The sequence below is a fragment of the Zingiber officinale genome, chromosome 6A (assembly GCF_018446385.1).
Source record: "Zingiber officinale cultivar Zhangliang chromosome 6A, Zo_v1.1, whole genome shotgun sequence".
NCBI lineage: Eukaryota > Viridiplantae > Streptophyta > Magnoliopsida > Zingiberales > Zingiberaceae > Zingiber > Zingiber officinale.
In genome coordinates, this window is record NC_055997.1 from 21109697 (window position 1) to 21127846 (window position 18150).

The following is an 18150-nucleotide window of genomic DNA, read 5'->3' on the forward strand; positions in this document are numbered from 1 at the left end:
ATCCTTCAACTTAGTTCTTTTTTCAGAGCTCAAAAGTTGATTGTCTAAATTTGAATTTGATCCCGAAGTTGAAGTTGCACATGATGAAATGGAATTTGGTGCAAATTTTTTATCTAAGTGCGCTTGAAAAGCTTTTTGTGCCTCCATTCTACTTTTGTATAATTGATGTATAGCGCCTTTAAATCCAATAACTTGTCTTGATGTTTCTATCCACGTTTCATAAATACTCATATTATATCCAACAAATACAACATACGTTTTTCCCTACATTAAAACAATAATCAGAATTTTGTATAAATAAAATATTAGAACTTAAAATGAAATGATTTACCAATCGTTGATAAAAGGAAACGTTGTTTTACAACTTTCCTGCATAACCGATATGAAAAACATAATTAACAATATACATAATTGACAATAGATGACGATATAACACAGAAACAAAACAAAGATTCAAATCATGTTTTAAAATTTACAACAAAAACAACAAATTCATTAATTTAAAGATATTTGAACCACAACAAGATTTGGGGTTTTTTTAAAGACCCAAGCATGACTCAATCCCCTAACACTAAAATTGTTGGTAAACATATAACCAATTTCCAAATAACTTTTTTCTTCTGCTACAAAATATAAATAATTCTGCTGTGTTGTGTATTTCAAAACATATGCTTACAACTTATTAACTCTATAACCGTATTTCAAAACTTCCAAAATTTTGAAGACAACCATATATACAACCCTCCGCAACATATGAATTTGAAGATATTAATTTCAAAGGATGAAAAATAAATTTATAAAAATAATCTTTTACCAGTAATGAAGGGACGAGGACAGCGAGGAGTTACGCAAACTAGTGAGGATGACTTCGAAGAGGAGGACCACGAGTTATGCTGCGCCTGTGAGAGGTTCCACTCCTTGTTGCGATTCTGCACTTCAGATCGAAGGGATTTTCTGCAGGGAGGGAGAGGAGGGCTTCTGCAAATCCTCGGCGAGGGTAGCGTCGGGAGGAAGAGGTGAGGCGCTAGGGCACTACGTCGGGAGGAAGAGGCGCTAGGGCATAGGGAGGGAGGAAGAGGAGGGCTTCTCCGCGGCGAGTAGTGCCCTAGCTTCGGGAGGAAGAGGAAGTCGGGACGAAAGGATGCTGCGACGAGACGGGGCAGCGATGAGAAAATAGTGCGGGAGAAAGAGGATTTGCAGCGCAGAGTTGGGGCAGTGCGGGAGAAAGAGGAGCTAGGGGCAAACCGTCTGCTCTCGCCGAGAAGCGAATAAAAACGTGATTAAATGTTGTGACGCGGACTTTGCCGAGGAGCTAGGGAGGAAGAGGATCTGCGGCGAGTAGTGCCCTAGCATCGGGAGGAGAAAGAGGAGGGCTTCTCTACGACGAGTAGTGCCCTAGCGTCGGGAGGAAGAGGCGAGCGACGAGCTAGGGCACAGGGAGGAAGGGAGAGGCGCTAGGGAACAGGGAGGGAGGAGGAAGAGGAGGGCTTCTCTGTGGCGAGTCAGGTCGGGAGGAATTAAAACGCGTGACTCGTGGCGAGAAGGAAATTAAAACGCGTGACGTGGCCTTTGCCACGAGGGCTGTCCGCACCGGTCCGCACGATTTAGTCCGCAGCGTAGCATCTTTGTATATATCTTACTATTTTATTAAAAATCTTCCCCCTTTACTAACTAACTTTGGTGAAGCCTAAAATACATTTACGTTAATGTTCTTTTTTCTATTTACACTAAAAATAATTCCAAGGTTTATTAGTAATTCCACAAGCGAAACAACCAGTGATCTAGAGTTCGAGACTCAGCTACAGCGTATTATTATGAATTTTTCTCATTATTAATTTTCTCTGGTTGTTTTATATAAAAAAAATATAGTTCTCTTTAGTCCCATATCTTAGAATTGACAACACTATGATCAAAGAAGCTTCTATAAGTATTTTAGGCCGACGATGTTAAAAAAATATACTTTTCTTAGGATTTTTTACTAAGACAAGTATAATATTAAAGTAAAATAATTTTTTGCATAGGGAAGTCCGTTACAGTAGTTTGTTGTTAAGATTCTCTAGCGTTACTATTATATGGGTCTGACAAATCTTACCCAAATAATTAATTCTTGGTTTATAAGGGTGACACTAGAAAATCCAAACAATTCGGATTTTCAAAGACCTAAATAATTTATATATTATTATATTACACACGCAACCCGTGTGCATGATCACACTAGTATATATATATATATATATATATATAGAGTTGTGATATGTTGCGTCGCGCAACATATCAATTTTTTCTATTTAATTATTATTTTCTTAATATTTTGAATTTAACAAATTTAACATTTCTTTATATAAAATCTTAATATATAGATATATCCCTTAAATAGATTACAATTCTCTGTAAATATTTAAATTTATTTTATTTTTAATTTTTCTTTTAACTAAACTCTATAACCCAATTGGGAAGTCTGAACCCTAGAGATAAAATCTTTAAAAAGAAAATTAGCTTAAAAATTATAACCCAATTGGAAAATCTGAACCCTAGAAATAAAATCTTAAAAAAATATTTTAATTATTTTTTTAATTCAAAATTTAAAAAAATTTAAAAAAACACAGACATTTTGGATTTAAAAAAATAATAATATTTCTTTATATAAATTTAAGATATCCCCTTAACATATTATAATACTATATAAATACTTAAATTTATTTCATTTTTAAATTTTCTTTTAACTAAATATTATAATCTAATTAGAAAATCTAAATCCTAAATTTTCTTTTAACTAAATATTATAATCTAATTAGAAAATCTAAACCCTAAGAAAAAATCTTTAAAAAAAAGAAAATTAACTGAAAAATTATAATCTAATTAAGAAGCCTGAACTTTACCAATAAAATCTTGAAAAATATATTTTATTTATTTTTTAATCAAAATTTAAAAAAAACAAAAAAATCTTGATATACTACGTGACGTGCAGAGTAGCGGATTGCAGCGTCGTGTAGTATATTAAAATCATGTATATATATAATGGAATCTTCCTGGTCTTAAAATAGGGGGTCATTGATGAAAAATTTTTATACGATTAAATTGGTCATCTTAAAAATTAATCGATCCAGCAAAACTGGATTCTAATTAAAAAAAGCTTTTTAAATGACTACGCTAAGGGTCATTGTCCTCGATTCTTAATTAAATTTACTTCTTCCAGCGTCTAAAATCTAAATAATACTCACTTGTAGCCTACTAAGGCACAGTTTAATTTAAGTGGCAAGGTAACAATGGCGTCAATCAGAACATTTGCCATGATTAATTTTACAAAGTTCATGATTGTCATATCTCTAGGTGCTTTTTCAGATATATCCTAATGACATATGAAAATATCTAAATTATAAAAATAAATAAAATAATAATAATACTCACTTGCTTAAAAAATAAAATATAATATATACTGATCCTGTCCGAACGTTAAATTGATGGACGTTGGGCACGTGACACTCTCCGAACTGATGACGTGGATCTCTGACCGGCCGTATGGAGCTCCGGCGAATCTACAAAGAAGTCGGGCCGGGAAGGGGTTCCCGGGGACGACCCTCCGACGCCCAAGTCAGGCAAGAGGAAACTAAGGAAGTGGCTTCGAAGATCCAAGATTGCGTACCTCCCGCGAAGTATGAGGACTCTTATATAGAGTTATGAGGAGGCTGATGCACACATATCGAGGCGAATACGTGTCCTCTTACCATACCTCAGTATGGGCTTGTAAGAGGAGCTTGCCTGACAACATACCGCTACAGTCCGAGCACCTCTCTAATGGGATGGCAGAACATTCTGTCATAAGATTTTGTGCATGGCTTGGTCTTCGACCATGCTGGTTGTCAGAAGGTGTTTCCCGATGTTTCCCTTGTCCTTTTGTCTCCTTTGTTCCTGTGCCGAGCGGCAGGCTGCTCGGCAGCCCCTCTCATCCGACCGGACGTAGGTACGGATCTACTCGGGAAATTCCCAGTCGTGTGCTCGGATGAAACTGTTCACAGCATTGCTGCTTTATGCCTCGGCCGAGCGGCCTACCCGCTCGGCCCGGCGACCCTGTTCACCATAAGCGTCGGAGATCCGACTCCCCGTCGGGTTGTCTTTGCTTCCGCTTAGTCTCCGTTCGGCCGGTCGGCCCCCCTTTCCCGGTCGGGCGTTTGACTTTTGACCTCCACGTGGCGTTGACTTCCCTCAAAGGGAGTCTCCCGTCATTACCGCCGGATCATATACAATTGCATATTTTAAAAATGAATACCTAAGTTGTAACTTTTTGAAAATAATATATTTTTTAAAAAATTATCAATTTTAAAATGTAGCATATAAATCAAGAAAATTAAGCTTTACATTTTAAAAAATTTATCAAAAATATCTATCTATATTTTTTAAATAAATATAAAAATTTTGCTGTAAAATTTGAAAACTTGTACATCAGCTACGCATTTAAAAAAAAAATCAAAAAATATTATAAATTAAAAAAATTATCAAAAAAATTTAAAATAATTATGCATTAATTAAATACTTATTATAAAATAACAAAAATTAAAACAATATAAATTGTGTACATCAAACGCAACTCAATGTTCAGCAAATAAATAAATATTATTAATAATAATTTTAATTAAAACTGACTATAGAAAATTTATATACTTATTGTTTCTACTGTGTGATTACTTTAATATATTAAAATATATTATTTATTTATTGTAGGTCAAAAGATCTACACACATTGTAGGTCAAGTTAAGAAATTAGAATATTTTTTTATTTCAAATTAATAAAAAAATCACCTTTAAATATATTTGAATACAAGAAGCTTTTTAACCCATCAATCCAAGTGACTTTAATTTGTTGGAACAAAGGGGGTACATCCCACTTTTCTACGCCTACAAATGTAGGCATGCTTAATTTTTAATAAATCTCATGAATTAATAAATATTTTTTTAATAAATAATTGATCTAACAATGCTCATAAAATGCTGAGTATTTTTTAATTTATCCTAAATTTTTATAAAATCAAAACAGTTATTTAAAAATTAATTGAGGTAAGTTGAATATCTAATATTAACTAAAATAAAATTTATAAAAAAAAACACCTACAAGTGCATAATAATCTACTGACAAAAATGTCAAAAATATCTTCCTTGGAATATAATTCCAGTCGTATATAGTTTTAACCAGTCAGTCTGTAGCCACTAATTCACTAGATACAGCATCACAGTTGCGTAGGAAAAGCCAAAGAAGATTTACAAAAAAAAAAAAGCCTAAAACTTCTATTCCATAGATCACATTACAACATGAAACAAAAAATTTTCTAAAACTAGAAGAGAAATTGCTGGAGACAGCCTCAAGCTCGGCGCTTGCTCAAACGCCACGAGTTAGGCTCATGATATCGGTCGTGGAGCGGCTCGATACGCTCCTGCCGTTTATGTTTACTCATTTTCGTAGGATCTGATGTCCTATAAAATGTTGGCGCTAATTCCACCAACCACTTGGGGTCGATGACCGTAACTTCCCTCATGTATTCCTTGGTTGTCATGAGGAGCTCATGATAGATCACCCAATCTGGTTGCCTTTGAAATAGAGCACTGCTGGGGTGGATGTACACAGATTGCTTTTCGGCTAGCGTCCTGTACCCTTCTTGAGGGTCCTTCCTTGCTGCGTGAAAGAAGAAGCCCGCTGTGATGGCCTTACTTATCTTTGTGAAATTTTTTCCAGAACTAACAACATCGAGCTTATATCTGAAATGTAAAATAAATTATGAGTTAAAAGTTTGGCAATGACAAGCTGCATCAAGGTGTGAACAATATCACAATTTGACAAGGACAATAAACCCAAAACATTTACGTCTAGTATTATACGAATAATGACTTTCTCAAATGACTGTTTGCATAGACTATTCAGACTCTAACTGGTCGATCATGAGTTGCAAGCTTAAATCAAAATGTATTTATGACATATTTAGTGAAGACCTCGTAACAAATCATTTGCAGATTGCAAAAGAGTTGATCCATGAAGGAAACCCATGTCAACCAAGGCAAAGGGTCTTTCTAAAAGCTTTTACTCTTCTATATCGAAGCCAGTCAATGATATGGCTGACTCCAATTTATCACATGGAATTCCACAACACTGATTGCTTCGATGTCCCAATCAATCACATGGAATTCAATTACATCGACTGCATCAGTGTCAGAGATCAGATTCTTCTCTCAAAAAGATCTAGATTTCTCTACTTATCATGGGAGGGATGTGCCAATTTTGACAAATATAATGTAATAGCAGTAGTAAAAAACAATGAAAATTAGACATTTAGTGGTGAATTAGCAAAGAATGTGATAGACATGGCAAACAAGTCTGTTAGATAATGAATGACATACCTGTCCATGATAGTAAGAAGTTGTTTCCTCACATCCTGAGCTCTCCTAAGCGAACGGGACTGCACAAAATTCTCAAAGCACCAAGGCCCTGAAAAGTTTTTATCTCTCCATGCCTCGTATACAGCCAGCAATGTTAAGTGATCCCCTTCTGGCTGAAAGAATTTTGCTCTTTTTTGATCTGCCTGGGCTTGTTTCTCTCTCGGTCTGTAGAAAATGTTCCCAGTCGTAATCATTGCTATAATGGTCAAAATTTCATCACTGCATCCAAGGTCCACACTAGCGAGAAGCATTTTTGATAAAGGAGGATCCAATGGGAACTCAGCCATTTTTCTACCCAATTTTGTCAGGAGTCCTTCCTCATCAAGAGCTCCAAGACTATATAGTTGTTCCATAGCAGAAATGAGGGCTTGAGGTGATGGAGGATCCATGAAATCGAAGGATAGTAAGTCATTTATACCCATAGCCTTCATATTAAGAGTTGTCATGCCAAGATTGATCCTCTGGATTTCTGGAATTGTTGTTGGAGACATTTCATTTCGGTAAGCACTCTCTGTATATAGTCGGAAACATTTACCAGGACCAGTACGCCCAGCACGGCCAGCACGCTGCTTTGCTGATGCTTGTGAGATGGGAGTAATAACTAGTGAATCAAGCCCAAGCTTGGGGTTGTAGACATTTTGTTTAGCAAAGCCAGGATCCACGACATAGTAAATACCGTCGATGGTCAACGAAGCTTCTGCAATGTTGGTAGCCACAACTACTTTCCGCTTCCCAGGAGGAGCAGGTTCAAAAACTCTGGACTGCATTTCACTGGGAAGTGCACTGTATACAGGCAAGATTATCAACTCAGGCACATTTTTTCCTAACCCTTTAATTCTCTCATACAGAGACTGGCAGGCATGATCAATCTCTTCTTGGCCAGTCAAGAAGAGAAGTACATCTCCTTCAGGTTCCGTCAAATGTATCTGCAAAACAGTGATTAGTGCTGCATCAAGATAATCGGTTTCGGTTGCTTAGCATAAAGTATCTCCACTGGGAAAGTTCTTCCAGGAATGGTGAAAATGTTGCAATTATAGAAGTAGCCAGAGAATTTCTCTGCATCCAGTGTAGCAGATGTCACAATCAACCGAAGATCTGGTCTTCGCTTCACAAGCTGCTTTAGCAACCCAAAGAGAACATCAGTATGGATGGTCCTTTCATGAGCTTCATCCAACATAATTATTGAGTACTGTGATAGAGTTTCATCAGCTAAAATCTCCCGGAGAAGCATACCATCTGTCATGTATTTGATCACAGTCTCAGGGCCAGTACAGTCTTCAAACCTAATAGCATAACCAACCTCCTCACCCAGGCGACAACCAAATTCTTCAGCCACCCGCTTTGCAACAGACATGGCTGCCACCCTTCGAGGTTGTGTGCACCCAATTTTCCCTCTTGTTGTGTATCCTGCCTCAGCAAGATACTGAGTCACCTGTGTTGTCTTCCCTGAGCCAGTCTCACCAATCACAACAAGAACCTGATTGTCTTGCACAGCTTGAACCAACTCCTTTTTCAATTTATAAATAGGAAGGCTCTGCTTTTGTTCCTGTATTGGCAACTTTGATCTCTGCCCAAGCGTTACCGTTTTTCCATAAGCATCTTTCTTCCACTCTGGCATCTCATAGGCTGACAATCCCACTCCCCTAAGTTCCTGTGCAAGATGCCGCTCGCCAGTTTCCGGCATTGGATCTTCCCAGGGACGATTGAGATCTTTAGGAATTGAGTCTAGCATTGTCCTCTGCTGCTGCTCCCTTAACTCCCTTCTCTCCTTGATGAGAGCCGACTGCAGTGCAGCAGCCCTGCCCAAAGATCCCTCCGGGTTCTTGAAAATTTTGACAGGCGACATATCAATCGAAAAACGACTCCGCCCCTGCAAGAAGGCAGGTTCATCCTCATTGAGCTCAATCTCTATCTCCTCCTCAGCACCCTCGTCCTGATACAAGATCCCATCTCCATCATCATCGAACATTGGATAGTCACCGGCATGCATACCAATAGCAGCTTTGAACTGATTTGCCTCCCATCTATCAAGCGAGCTCATTCTCTTGAGCGGCCGCCTTGACGGTCCATCTTCATCCTTCTCAACAATAGTAACCCCTGAAAGACCTAACCTCTTCGCCGGGCCTCCTTTCCCACTTGCTGGGTTCACCATATGTGCTTCATTCTGCGAGCTCTTCCTCATCGGAAGAAGATCTTTGCCAGTTTTCTGATCTACATCCCTCATGGATAAGCTAAGCTTCTGCCCTGACGCTGGAATGACCTTCACAAAAACTTCTTGGCCCCTCTTAACTGCATCGTTTGCATTGGCAATCCTCCTACCGGCAATCTGTGAGACATGAACCAGACCTTCCTTTCCCCTCAAATCATTCAGCTGGACAAAGCACCCAATGTCCATAACCCGCGAAACTCTTCCTTTGTAGATTGCATAAAGCTCTGGTTCATCAGAAGTTCTGCGAGGTTGAGCAGGATGCCTCCTCTCTATGTGCTGCTCCTCCTCTTCTTCATCTTCGTCAAGAACTCTATAATCGCTGTGATTCTTCCATCTATGATCCCTCTCTCTGTCTCTGTTGCAGTCTTCCTGATCTCTGTTGCAGTCTCGACTCCGATCTCTATCTCTGCCCCTATGTCGTTCTTTTTCACGATAGTTTCTGTACCGTTCATTCCGCTCACGGTCACGTTTGCAGCCCCTATCCCGATCAGATTTCCTGCGCTCGTCCTCCGCATTGCGATCGGCGTCCATCTCGATCTCCAAACGGAGCTCCCTGGCTCGATAGCGGCCGTCTGGGCGGGAGAGAGCGGTGAAGGCGGATGATTTCTCGTCAGGAAAAGCCTTTTCGGCGGATTTATTGCTGGTCTTGAAGGTGGGGGGAAGGATGGCGTGGATCGTGGTGAGGAGGGAACGAACGAGGTAGTCCGGAAAATTGCCAGCCCCAAACTCCTTTAGCTTGGATTCAAACTCGTCGACGGCCTCAGAGTTGCGGCCGAGATCGGTGATGAACTCTGCAAGAACCTTGTCGCCGGAACCGACGTGGGATTCCAGTTCCTGGCATACGTAAGAGAGCAAAGAGAAGTATTCCAACCTGGTTTCCATCGCCTTGCCCATCGCCGAAAGTAGGTTTCGCCGGAAGTAGGTTTCGGCGGTATCTCAAGGCTTTTTGCCGATCCTGTCTCAAAACGTCCGACCTTAAACCCCTTTTTATAGAGACGATTTATTCTTTAAACTAATAAAAAAACTTAACAGACTTGTATAAAAAATCTAAACAACTTTTTAAGAAATCCCAATTAATTATAAAAATTTAATAAATTAAATTCTATTTTCTATTTTTTTTAAAAAATTAATGTCAATATTTTATATATACAATTAAAAATTAATTAATTAACGAAATTAAGTTTTGGAGATAATCGAGAATTGGGAATCAAATTTATAACTGGTGTTTTATATTTATAACCTTGCACTGTAAATATCATACCTTTCGTCCCTCAATGTCTACCAACAAAAAATTTAAATTAATCAGGTTGAATAATAACGAATGTCCAGTATCTCTTAGTTGCATATTTTATTTGAAAAAAAAAAAACTCCCTACAAATACGTTATAACTGAGAACTGAATCATAGGTGTCTGGGAGACAACTGAGCGCTTTTACCACTACACCATAGCCCCCACAGGTGGATCCTTTGGTCCGCAATTTACGAACCAGAGGGTGGTCCGCAAAATCTGATTGGTGATTGTGATGGACCCTACTTGTTAAACAGGTGATGTCCATCAAATTCAACCAATACATGTTGTGGATCATTCTCTGGTCCGTAATTTGTGGACCAAAGGATACGTCCTCTGGCCCCAGAGGCCCTCAATGTCTACCCCAGAGCATATGGAATGGGGGTAAATCATTTTGGATCATAAAGACACTAGAGGAGGGTGAATAGCGTTTGTCGAAAATCACGATTTTAAACAAGTTACGCAGCGGAATAAAGAAAACAAATATAATGCTAACACAGCTAAGTTTTACTTAGTTCGGAGCATGTGACGACTCCTATTCTAAGACCTACGATTGTCGATCGCTTTTGTTGGCAATCACTATCAATTTGAATAATGAGTTATAAAAATTGAGTACAGGAACTGAAATTAATTATTACCGACAAATAGAAAGGAAATTGAAATCTTTTGTTCTTCGAACTTTGGAGCAGTCTTTCGGTGTTGTCGGAGCAATTTTGGAGCAGCACGCAAGAATGAAACTTATAACATATGTTATATTGAAGTTGCTGGTTGAAGTCTTTAATATATGCCTATTATGGGTGCCTGGAACCCCTCTGAGCACCTGGACCATTGTTGATGTGGCGTCGTCAAAACTTGATTCGTCAAATTTATCCACTTCCGAGCGCCCGAACCCCCTCCGAACGCCTAGACTATCGACGTGGATTTGGTCATCATCGCGCTCCAACTTAGTTTCTAGATGAAATTTATGGTCCGAGCCCCTGAACCAATCTCGGGCACCCAGACCGCTTGGGTGCTTGGCCAGGCCGCCTGGGTGAGGATGGTCCGAGCGCCCAGACCAACTCCGAGCGCCCGGAGTGAGCAGTCCTTTTCTGTAAAAATGTCTTAGCCTAGGCAAATAAAAATATATTTATATTGTAAAATAAAGTTAGCACAACACAATAAGATAACAGTAGTAATTATATCATGTCTCCCCAAGACCAAGATCTAATCAAGGTCTCAACTTAGATTTCCCAAATGAATCTAAATTGAACCGACGCCTATAATTTTCTTAACCGAGTACGTATTCTTATTGGATTTCTCCTCTAATTGTTTATCTTTTACTGGGAGAGGTTTGAATAAATGTTCAGTTTTAAAAAAATTACAATATGAAAATTTTTTAAGTATAAAAAAATTTCTAAGTGCATTGAAAAAAATTCTATGTAAAAATTTTTCAAGGGCACCTGGTTAATTTTTTTTTAAAAAAAAAAATTAAAGTAAGCATTTGAAAAAGAATTTCAAAGTAAATTAAAAAATTTCTGATTAAATTTTTTGAAAATTTTCTAAGTAAATTTTTGGAAAACAAATTTTAGTAAACTGTTTTTAAAATTGGTTAAGTAGGTTTCTTTTAAAAAAATTCCTAGGTAAACTTTTCAAAAATTTATGAATAAATATTTATAAAGTAATCATAATTGACAAAGTAATTTTAACGAGATATTTTTTTAAAAAAATTAAGAAATATTTTCAAATAATTTCTGGGTAAAGCTTTTTTTAAAAAATTTGTCATAGTAAGTTTAAAAAATTTTCAAAGTAAGTTTATCAAAATAATTTTAAAGAAAAAATTTCTAAATAAGAATTTAAAAATATTTTTAAAGAAAAAATTTCTAAGAGAGATTTTTTTGGTAATTTTAAAGAAATTTTTTTAAAAAAAATATTTCAAAAAAAATTCAAAGGAAAATTTTAAAAGAAACACTTTCAAAAATTTTCTAAGAAAGTAGGTTTTTTTTAAAAAGAAGGCAAATATTTTCCAACAAAAAATTTAGTAAATATTTTTTTAAAAAAATTAAGTAAGAAATATTTTAAAAGTACTCTTGAGAGTATGGATTCAAAAGAATTTTTCAAGTTTTTTTTTTTAAAAATATTTTTTAAAAAAATTTTAAAGTTATGTATTTTTTAAAGTAAATTTTTTTAAAAAAATATTTTTAAGTTGTCTAAGCAAATCCTCCTATCTGATATCTTTATTAAAAAAAATAATCATTTAATTATCAATATCCTTAATACATGTCTAACCGTTAGTTACTAACTATCTACCAAAAGATAATAATATTCACTTAGCTAGTCAAGTTAAGCAAAATTTGATCCAGCTTATTATTATTAAGAGAGTGTTTGGCTAAACCTATTAAAAACAGCTTATAAACTCGTATAACTTATAAGTTGTTTTAGGAGCTTATAAGTTGTTTGGTTTTATTTTAAAAATAAGTTGTTAAAGTGTTTGGATGAACTTATTGCAATCAACTTAAAAGTATTGATGTGTTTTGTATTATAAGATCTTTTTATTAATAAAATTACCAATAAGGGTATAATACTATTAATAGAGGGTTTTGGGTTTTTTATTAATAGAGGGTTTTGGGTGAATTTCTGCATCGGGGGAGAGAAAATTGGAAAGAGACGTTAGCGAAGAAGATGACACAACGTTGGAAGAGAAGTCAGCGAAGATAGAAAGATATTAGGTTCATAAAAATTTATGAAGGATAAGATGAGGATTTATGAAATTATATAAGAATATTTTAGAGGGAAAAAATTATTAAAATAAGATATTTTTTTAAAAAGTAGGGTCTTCCATACTTTTTTTAAAAACAACTTATAAGCTCCAAAATAGCTTATTTTGACAGCTTATGAGTTGTTTGTAAAAAAAAAATTCAAACAAATTTGAAGAGCTTATAAGCTCCAAAACAGCTTATAAGCTCATCCAAACACCCTCTAAGAAGGATTGCTTAACTTAATCACTGTATTTTGATATTTCTCGCCTATACTTATGTTAATGCACTGATATAAATATCTGAAGTCCAAGCAAAAGGTCTGCACATCTTATGTCATTCTATCTTTTTAAATACACAATCAAGATAACCTAGTATGTTTGTGAGATGCTCGATTCCTAGATATATAGGATCATGCTTTATATGAGTTTGATCTAAACTAAGGCCAAAATAATTTTGCAACACTAGAGAAATAGAAAATTTTTAGAAAACATAAGTAAATAATTTTCCTAAAATTTGCAAATTACTTGAAAATTTATTTGATAAAAAAAGTCCTAGTCTATCATGCACATTCCCAGTCGTCTTCATAGATTACTGAATTTAGATTCTGGTAGTGGTTTAGTGAAAATGTCAGCCAAATTTGACTTGGACTTAATATAGTTGAGTTGAATGTCTCCTTAAGCGACATGATCTCTAATAAAATGATGTTTAATTTCATTATATTTGGGTCTTAAATGATACAGTGGATTTTTAGTTAAGTTAATGGAACTGATGTTATTAATATGGATTTTTATATTTTTATATTCTAGGTTAAAGTTTTTTAATGTGTGCATTATTTATAATAATTGTGCTATATACTCACTCATTGCTATGTACTCGGTTTCAGTAGTAGATAAAGAAACACAATGTTGTTTTCTACTAAATCAGCTGACAAGTGATAGTCCAAGTAATTGATATCCACCACTTGTACTTTTACGATCTAGTTTACAACCGGCATAATCTGAGTCAAACTAACCTAGTAGTTCAAAACTAGGTATTCTAGGGTACTAAATTTATACATTTGGTGTGCCTTTTAAATATCTAAATATTCTTTTTACATTAGTTAAGTGGGATTCCTTAACACAGGTTTGGTATCTAGCACACATACTAACTGCAATAAAATATCAGGTCGACTTGTAGTTAAGTATAGAAGGTTATATATGACACTCATATAATATTTTAGATCTACAGGTTTTTCATTTGGATCACTATCTAAGGCTATGTTAGTTGCCATTGGTATTTTTATTTCTTTGGTATTTTTCATTCTAAATTTTTTAAGTAATTCTTTGATTTTTTTTGTTGGTAGACATAATTTTCTTCATTAGTTTGTTTAATATGTAATCCTAAGAAATAAGTTAGTTTACCTAGTAAGCTCATTTTAAATTCTTGTTCCATTAATGTTATAAATTCTTACAAAAATTCTAAGTTGGTTGAAGCAAAAATTATGTCATCTATATATACTTGGGCTATAAAGATATCTTGTTTAACTAATTTTACAAATAGAGTTGGATCAATTTGACCTTTGTTGAACCCTTTGAAAATTAGATAGGAGATCAACCTTTCATAACAGGCCCTAGGTGCTTGTTTAAGACCATCGAATGTTTTCTTTAGTAAACACATGGTCAGGATAATCTATACTTTCAAACCCAAGTAGTTGACCTACATAAACTTCTTCTTTTATTAACCCATTTAAGAAGGCGGATTTAACAACCATTTGATAAAGCTTAAATCCTTTATGGGTTGTATAGCTAAGTAGCATTCTAATATACTCAAATCTAGCTACTATAATATATGTTTCATCATAGTCAAGTCTATCTACTTGACTAAACCCTTTAGCTACTAGTTTAGCTTTGTTTCTAATAATTCCCCCATTTTCACTTAATTTATTTCTAAATACCCATTTTGTTTCTATTACCTTTTTATTATTAGGTAAATGTACTAAATTCCAGACTTCATTTCTTTCAAACTATGCTAGTTCTTTCTGCATGGCTATAATCTAGTATGGGTCAAGTAGGGATTCTTCTACTGTTTTTGGTTCAATTTTAAAAATTAAAGATACTTGACTTAGGTTTCTGAAAGATGATCTAATTTGAACTCTTAGATCTTGGTCACCTATAATTTGTTCAATTGGGTGGACTGAGCTGACTATTATTGTTCTAGGCTCAATTTGTGTTTGTTCATTTTCTTGTGGTTGATTTTGTTAAACTTCATATTCGTCTATTGGATTTTCACTTGCTCTCCCTAAATCATTGCTAGCTCTAGCGAAATCAATTAGTTGGTATTGAGGTTAAGTTGAGTTAGATTCTTTAGAGTCAGTAATTTTGTCGAATTTTACATTGGTTGTTTCCTCAATTATTAGAGTCATTTTATTATAAACTCTATATCATTTACTATTTAGGGAATACCCTACAAAGATTTCATTTTCTACTTTTGAGGTAAATTTTCTAAAATATTTAACATGTAAACAGGACATCCAAATACCTTAAAGTATTTAATACTAAGTAATTTATTATAGTAAATTCCAAATGGAGTTTTATTATGTTTTTTATTCATTGTTGTTCATAGCAGGCTATACTAACAGCTTCTGCCCAAAAATATTTTGGTAATTGATATTTGCTAAACATTGTTTTAGTGTTTTCTTGGAAAGTTCTATTTTTTCCTGTTGGTGCAATATCCCCTAGGTCAAGGTTGACCAGGTTAACTAAGCTTGAGTTGGTTCAAACTTGAGTCTTGACATTTGAGTTTCGATGTTTGACAATATATAGAGATTGCAGATGTAATCGTTCGATTGGGGAGATTATTATTGCAATTCCCCTCTGGTCAAGGTTTGACCAGTTAGATGTGAAGAAGAGTCAAGTAGGTCAAGATTGACTGGATACTTGACTGGGAAAGTCCTCACTGGAGGTTAGGCAAAGGCAAGTTCAACAAGAATGTTGGCAGGAGAGAAATCCAAGTGGGTTAGTATTGACCAGACACTTGGTGGTGAAAATCATGGTGAGTGAAGCCAGGTGAAATCCTGGTGAGTGAAACTAGGTAAATGGAAAATCCTAGTAAGTGAAGCTAGGTGAAAGTCCCAGATGGATGGAAAGGCCTAGTGAGTGAAGCTAGGCAGTGGGAAAATCCTGGTGAGTTAAGCCAGGTGAAAATCCTGATGAGTGAAGCCAGGTGAAAGCCCTAGTGAATGAAGTAAGGCTGTGGGAAAATCCTAGTGAGTGAAGCTATGTGAAAATCTTAGTGAGTGAAGCTAGGTGAAAGTCCTAGTGAGTAAAGTCAGGCAGATGGAAAGTCCTAGTGAGTGAAGCTAGGTAGATGGAAAAACCTAGTGAGTGAAGTTAGGTGAAAGTCCTGGTGAGTGAAGCCAGGCAGATGGAAAAGCCTAGTGAGTGAAGCTAGGCAGATGGAAAGACCTGGTAAGTGAAGCCAAGCATGTGGAAATCCAGGTGGGTCAAGGTTGACCAGATTCCTGGTATTGGGAAGTCCAAGTAGGTCAAAAGAGTGACCGGATACTTGGCACAAGGGAATCTAGATGGGTCAAGGGTGACTGGACATCTGGTGGAAGGAAGTCCAAGTGGGTCATGGAGAACCGGACACTTAGCACGAGGAGAAAAGTTCAAGTGGGTCATGGAGGACCGGACACTTAGCACGAGGAGAAAAGTTTAAGTGGGTCAAAGGATTGACTGGACACTTGGTGAAGAAGTCCCAGCAGGTCAAGGTTGATCGAATGCTAGGCACGAGGAGTCCTAACAGGTCACGGTTGACCAAATGTTGGGTTCGGGAGCCCTAGACTTGACTCGGGCGAGCTAGGGTTGGTCAATTTGATCAAGCGATCAAATTGGACCAAGCTCAATCTATCAGCTGATCGATTGGACATAATGTTACGACAAACAGCATCCCAATCGATTAGTCGATCTATTAGGTGCCTGAATCGCGAGCACAGAACGGTCCCCAATCTATAAGCCAATCGTTTAATCCCCCAAGGAGCTTCCTGGAGTCAGGGCCGAGGTAGCTGAGCACAAGCTTCATCTTTTGCCAGATTCTCGGTCGGTTAAGCAGAAGAAAAGAAATTTCTCGGTCGAGTAGAATAAAATCATCTGAGCTAAAGTTGACCAGCTCTTAAAAGCAGGGCACGTTACAGAGGTGCAATTCCTGCCCTGTCTTTCTAACGTGGTCCTAGTGTGCAAACCCAACAATAAGTAGAGGGTATGCATCGACTTTCAAGACTTTAACCGGGCCAGTTCCAAATATTGTTACCCTCTACCAAGGATCGATCAAATGATGGATTCAACCTCGGGCTGCAAAAGGATCTGCATGCTTGATACTTACCAAGGATACCACTAGATCCCTCTCGCCTGGGAAGACCAGGAGAAGGTTAGCTTCATCATGACAGACGGTACTTTCTGTTATACAGTTATGTCATTTGGGTTATGAAATGCAACGACCACTTACCAAAGATAATGGACAAGATATTCTGAGAATAAATAGGGAGGAACATGGAGGTCTATGTGGACGAGATCCTTATCAAGTCCACCTTAGCGATAAACCTAATTTCTAATGTGAAGGGGACTTATGGCACGCTGCGATAGTATGGGCTAAAGCTAAATCTACTAAAATGCCTGTTTGGATCCCAAGGAGGGAAATTCCTAGGATATCTCATCACCGAGCGGGGAATCGAAGCTAACCCAGAGAAGGTCCAAGCACTCCGAGATATGCAGGCTCCCCGAAATTTAAGAGAAGCCCAGAAGTTGGTGGGTAGAATCACAACACTCTTCAGTTTTATATCCCAATCTGCAGATTGAACGCTCCTCTTCTTTAGAATACTTTGGCAAGTTACAAAATTTCAGTGGGATGAAGAATGTAACAAGGCTTTTGAGGAGTTGAAGTAGCACTTAGAGATTCTACCTTTATTATTCAAGCCTATCGTGTGGGAACTGCTCTAGGTTTATTTGTTAGCTACCCTTGAGGTCGTGGGGGTAGTTTTGGTGAATGAGCAAAATAATGTACAACGACCAGTGTACTTCTTTAGTCATCTATTAAAAGGGGTCGAGTCTCGGTACACGACACTTGAGAAGTTGGTCTACGGGTTTGTCCTCATGGCTCGCCGCCTGAGGCCATATTTTCTAGCACATCCAATTACCGTGCTGACCAATAGTACCATGGGGAGAGTCCTTACCAACACAAAAATAGTTGTCAATATCATCAAATGGGCAACCAGGCTGGGAGAGTATGATATACGGTACTAACCCCAGACAATAATCAAACACAAGCCCTGGCTGATTTTCTGATGGAAATCCATGAGCATGATTCTGAAGGAACATGGAAGATATATGTAGATGTGTTATCCACTCAGCAAGGGAGTGGAGTGGGGATACTCCTTATATCCCCTTAAGAAGATATCATACAACTAGCTGTTTGGCTAAATTTTTGAGCTACGAATAACGAAGTAGAATATGAAGGGTTACT

The 18150-nt window shown here is 36.7% G+C and overlaps 1 pseudogene; it reads right to left on the reverse strand.

The window, feature by feature from the left end:
* Positions 1-5178: 5178 nt before the first annotated feature.
* Positions 5179-9588, reverse strand: LOC121996091 (annotated as a pseudogene).
* Positions 9589-18150: the final 8562 nt, after the last annotated feature.